The sequence below is a fragment of the Rhea pennata genome, chromosome 2 (genome assembly GCF_028389875.1).
Source record: "Rhea pennata isolate bPtePen1 chromosome 2, bPtePen1.pri, whole genome shotgun sequence".
Lineage (NCBI taxonomy): Eukaryota > Metazoa > Chordata > Aves > Rheiformes > Rheidae > Rhea > Rhea pennata.
This window is the reverse complement of record NC_084664.1, coordinates 44,378,527-44,384,328: the sequence shown is the minus strand read 5'-3', so window position 1 is coordinate 44,384,328 and position 5,802 is coordinate 44,378,527. Positions and strand designations below refer to the sequence as shown.

Here is a 5,802-nt window from a genome sequence, read left to right as displayed (position 1 = left end):
TTGCGCTGCCAACTGAAGAAGCCAAATCCAAAACAGATCTGCAAGAGGAATTACAGTTGAAAATCAATCTCATCAGCGAGAAATGCCTCGATCCTACAAACCCTTGTTCACATTAGCACAGTCTCCATAAAGCTAATGAAACCCCGTCTGCCCCTTACACAGCTGTAAAGGCAAAGTAACTCCAATACAGGGGATCTAAATGAAGCTGAGTTAGAGCTGGTGTAAAGGAGAGCCTGAACCAAGATTTTCCGACACAGGAAAAAGCAACCTCCTAACACAGTCAGTCATGTAACGTCACTGCAAAGTAGTGTCCAGCAGCTCCATAACACAAGCTCCGCTGTGGTCCAGGACAACGACGTAGGACCACGACTGTGTTGCGGCAGCAGTAGCACCCAACAAGCACCCTCTACGTGGACAAGCCTTCAAGCAGAGCTGGCCCAGTTGGTCTGTCTGCAGGGGAAATTTTTTCCCAGTGTAAAACAAAATTGTGCTCCTACCCAAGTTTTAAAGAATTAGGTGGTTAAGCGGTATGGGCTTTGAGACTACAAAGGATCACTAGGAGCTCCAGGCTGACTTTCTTGTAACAAAAGCCAGAGAATTTCACCCAGATGCAAATGCAAACAAAAACATGAAGAGGCAGAGTTATTATCACACCCTTTCCTGGTCATCACTTAGCTAATTTTTATATTTTTAGTCTTTTTAATCCTCCTTCATAAATCAATCCCTCTGGCTCCTAATTATTTCAGTAGTACACTCTCTGAGCTGTACCCTGTAAAGAAAATTAATGACCTTTAAAATAGAAAGTTTACTTACACAGACGTTAATTGCCATCAGAGCACAGATGAACTGTGTTACCGAGGCCCATGAAATGTTTTACTCAAGCACCTAATTTCAGAGAAGGTAATACTTCACTCAAATCCCTGGCTAACTAAAGGTCAAACCAGATAAAGTTCCCATCAGAGAAATAACCTACTCAGGTCTATTTGCCAACCAGTGCAAACAAGGTAACCATATGCTTCATGAAGTTCTGCACCCTATTATGATCATACGGCACTAACCTGATTGCAATTACAGTGCCTTAGGCAGAAGATGTCATTTTAAGGAGGGAATCACCGCTTTGGACAAGTTTTATAAATGATTCTCATTGATTATCATTTCCAATTAGAGGAAAGAGAAGCATTAAATGGCCACCTTGATGCCGAAAAGGACCTTTACCCTGGGCTTGCTCTCTAACGGATGAGGGTTAAATTCCTTGTGACAGCGCCTCGCCACGTCTCGTGTGGCCGGCGGTCTGACGGGACCGCTAGCACATCAGCTGCCGGCCGCACGGCTAGCACCGTCGCAGGCGGCGTTCGTGTCAGGACTACGCTTATTAGTGTCCCGGGGAGCCGGGAAACGTCGGCATTTTCCAATTACCTCGTTTACACTGCAGTAGCTTAAAAACGACGTGCGGCTATACTATTACCTGCGACGGGATTTTTCACGGGAACACACTTATTTTTCTCTTTTATTTTCTCTGCTTAATGGATCTCAACTATACTAATTTTACTTCAAAATGTTAGTGTTCCCAGTAACAACCAATAACCACAAGTAAGCAAATTATAGGTAACATCCTCCTCTCCAAAGAAAACACTGTATTTCTAACATAGTGCTGCCTCTTTCAGTTAACATAGCCATGTGAAATTAAATATAAAAGCTCCAGTGAGTGATTTTTTTTACTAATCCTGTGTAACACATTTTGCAGAAGTGTCAAAAAGAAATATAGTTCAGTCACTGAATATGGAATGGAAATGATTTACTTTACAATCCAAACTTCTCTATTTACATAAAAATAACAATGTTACAGCAGAAATTTGAGGCAAAGACACAAAATTAAAGCAGTCCAATTTCATATTATTCTAAATGGGTTATTTTATAGCCTTCATAACATTAGATCTAGATATAAGACATACACTCACACTTACAGTACGTTTTAGTGCACATGCAATATTTCAAAAAATGTACAATAGGAAAGTATCAGAAAAGAGTTTTTCTTTAACTATCAATCCCTCCAAAAGCTGTATCTATATACATGCACGAAAGTCTGTTTCAGTATTAATGTTATTTATTTTAGACTTATGGCTGATATTCCCATAAGAAACACTGACAGTGGTTGTACAGTGAACCGTATATCACCTTTGTTTTATCTCTTTGCTGACAATTTTTTAGCGTTCCCTTGCCTTACATGGTTTCATTTTATATTGGTTTTACCAGTGTCCTAGCACTCATCGCTGTTTGTTACACATGCCTCTCTACAGTCTGTCCACGGAGGAAATGAATCATTACAGCTTTTAGTTACAGGGCCGGACTTTTTAATGCGAGCTCTAGGACTCATGCTCCCATCCTTAGCGGCATCCAGCGCAGGGCCCTTACGTTACACGGTGCTATTAGCCACGGGTCCCCCGGAGAGCTTTCCTTCCAGGGGGAACAGCCATAAGCATGGGCTGCAGCCAGCGCCAGCTGGGAAGGGAAATGCACTGCTCTGTCTCTTCAGCGGAAGAACTTCCTTCCCCAGTGCAGCTAACTGAGCTTTGGAAATGTCTAGGCTTTTTGCTGAGGACCTAAGAGGTCCATGTGCAGCTGGGACTCCGCAGCTTTCCAAGTCCTGCTCCACAGCAGCAAGTGTGGAAGTGCAAGGACATCCAGTCACTCTGCAACCAGTATCTTCAAGGACCAGGCTCCTCCCCTTCAGCCTGTATCACTCTGGAAGGGACTGTGAGACCCTATCTTTGATTTCCTGAAATCAGATCACATCTGAAAGGTTTCAAACGAAATATTTTGGGAAAATCTCCCTCCCTCAGCTACCTATTCATTCCGCCACCAGCTACCTGGCTCTGATGGAGCAGTGCCCTGAGCAGTGCACGAAGAAGGACCAGAAGAAAAGGGTGAGGAGAGAAGGAAGTAATAGTAGGAAAAAAACAAGCTTAATTCTCTCTTGACCTCACTAATAGCAGAGCGGCTTGAACCACACAGATTTTATCTTTTCCACCATTCTTTGTCTTTTTAATCCCTACCATTGCGACTGGATGCTCGTTACCTACACTAACAGGTAGGGGCTGATGTTAGCGCAGAGCGCGCTGAGCAGCGTCATGCTCTCGTATCGTCACGCTGCAGAGCTCTCCCCTCGCCTTCGTTCAAACCTCCCCCTCCTGCAAAGCCAAGAGCAAACCTACCCCTGAACACAACTCTGCTCATCCTGGATTCCTGCTAAACTCTTGGCCCCAGAGATACCTTGTGACAACGAGCTGCTAGTTCACTGCGCGGAAGAGCATTTCTATTTGCTTTTGAATTTGTCACTTTTAAGCTTCACTGAGTATTGCTTGTCCTTCGCTGACGGTAGAATGGAATTTCTTGCTCTGCAGAGTCTATGCCTTCATTATCTGTAACCTTTTATCCTCTCACTTCTGATTCATCTGACTCATCTCCTCTCCAAGGTAAACAGTCCCAATCTTCTCAGTCCTGCTCTATATGAAAGTTTTTCCGTGTCTATTTAAAAACTGGTTTAGGTAAACGGTTAAAAACTCGCTGTGTTAGCTTAGCTTATACCTATAAACTATCTATGCATATTAAATTTGTATAAGCTAGGTTTAACTGAATTAAGTGTATCCACACAGGGTTTTGCACCATATTCATTAAGTCAGTTTAAACATCACACCTTTTCTTAAAACAGAGCAAACTAACATGTAGTTAGGCCATAGCCAGTTTCTGATACTTTCAAGAATTCAGACAGTGCTTTGGGAGAAGATGTATTTCCACAGACCCCTCAAAGTTGTTAACATCTCCATTATTCTGAAATTCATGAAGCCCCACACATAGCAGGGAGCAATCCTTTTGGAATATTCTCCATTGGCAGCCAAAGAATTTGAAGAATTTTATCCCAGAATTATCCTAACAGGTTTTTACCTTGAGAGCACCACTATTTACAGGAGATGATAGTTTATTGTCTAAGCAACTCAAACTGCTAATAAACCATAGATTTTAACTTAGCCACAAGTAAGCTGCCTTACAGTACACAGAACACATCAGAAATCTAATCAAAACTGCAATAAAAATTAATTCTGAAAATAAATACAAGCATTGTTAAGATTAACAAGGGATATTTGCTTGGTCATTCCAGACTTAGTTGCATGCAAAAATCCATGTGAAAAAAGCTAGTGAAAACTAGCTTTTAACACACACACACACACACACACACACACCATTTCACCTGATTAATAAAAGTTTTTAAATTATGGCTGTTAAATGCATGGTATTTCTTAATGATAGTTCAAATTGTAATAATGCATTTGATAGAGAAAAAAGAATTTATTGAAAAGCTGCATATAGATTGGAATAAAAAGTATTTTTCAGTAGAAGACAACAACTTTATCTACTAGAGTACAAAACACTTGAGTATTTCAGAAGGAATTTAGAAGTACTAGTTTGCAACAGAAACTTACTGAAAGTTACAAAGAAAGAAGTAACTCTAAAAATCAAATACACAGGCCACTGAGTTGAAATAAAGCAATTTTCTACATCAAGATCTACTATACATGCATACAAATTTTCATGCAAATCAGACTTTGTCTGTTGTATATTTTTGCCTTATTTGATTAAAAATAAAAAAGACAGAAGTAACCTACTTCTGAGTAGTTCTTCCTCAGAAGTAACCCGTGTACCTGCCTCTATTTCACCTGTTAAGCTGCTTCTGCCCTTAGGACCCGTGCTGCAGTGGTTTCACTGAGGCTGGTCACAGCGATGTGGTATGCACGCAACCCCCAAGCCCCCTAACGCTGAGGTTCGAGAGAGCAGCCGAGATGCCCTCGCTCACTTTGTCGTGCCCGCCCCGGGAGCCCCCCGGTCCCCTCCACGCGTCCTCGTGGACGCAGGCCAAAACCCAACACAAACGCCGGCGCGTTAGCATGAACACAAGGTTTGCCATGAGTAAGCCCTTTGCCGTTCACCTTGTTGCCAAGGCCGGCGGAAACGAGTTGCTCCAGTTTTAAATATTTGCAAGGTGCCGCGGTGCTGCAGAGATGGGATTAAGCAGAGCCGCAGGCAGGCACCAGGACAAACAGACCCTCTCGCTCCCGCAGGCGCTTCCTCCCGGGAACAAACTCCCCCAGAGATCGCACAATATCTAGAGCGTATTTGCTTCCCAGTTGTCTAAACAGCCAGGGAAGGAAGGAAGGGATTAGGCGCGCCAGCCTGCCAAGCCCGGGCAGCCCCGTGCTCCCGCGGCCCGGTGAGGCCGCTGACGGCCGCCCCAGGGTGCTCGCTCCCGCGAGCCGCCGGGTCCTCGGCTCAAATAAGCCCCTGGCTGTCACCAAGAGCAACACGGGTAGGGGCGAAGGGGAGCAACCCAACACGCATGCTTCCCCGCCGGAGGATAAACAGCTGACATAGGGTAATTTTAAAGGGGCTGGCGTGCCGCAGCAATTACAGAGAGGCTGACGCCCAGCCGAGAGGGCTGGCACTCGCAAGTTATGCCCGAGCACAAAAGAGGAAAAAAACGAAAGCGAAATGCGCCTGAACTGCTGTCTTGCATGCTCGCGTTTTGTCGACAAACGTATTCGCAGTTTTGAGAATTCAGTCCTTTCTTAGGACTGTCGCTATCGGCTGCTGATAAAAAAGCAACTTGAGTCTATTACAGATGTGTTAGTCTTCAAGCTGATGCTCCTGCAAGCGTGAGAGGACAAAGCATCCTACTCTTACAAATACATTGCACAGGCTAATGCGGTACTAGTAACATTGGAGAGGGTTACGCAACCCTTCTATGTGGAA

The 5,802-nt window shown here is 43.9% G+C and overlaps 1 protein-coding gene across 5 annotated transcripts in view; it reads right to left on the bottom strand.

Moving 5' to 3' along the window:
* The window catches only part of RBMS3 (RNA binding motif single stranded interacting protein 3), a 700,426-nt gene that overhangs the window by 680,961 nt on the left and 13,663 nt on the right, over window positions 1-5,802 (bottom strand). The gene's annotated exons all lie outside the window — the stretch shown is intronic.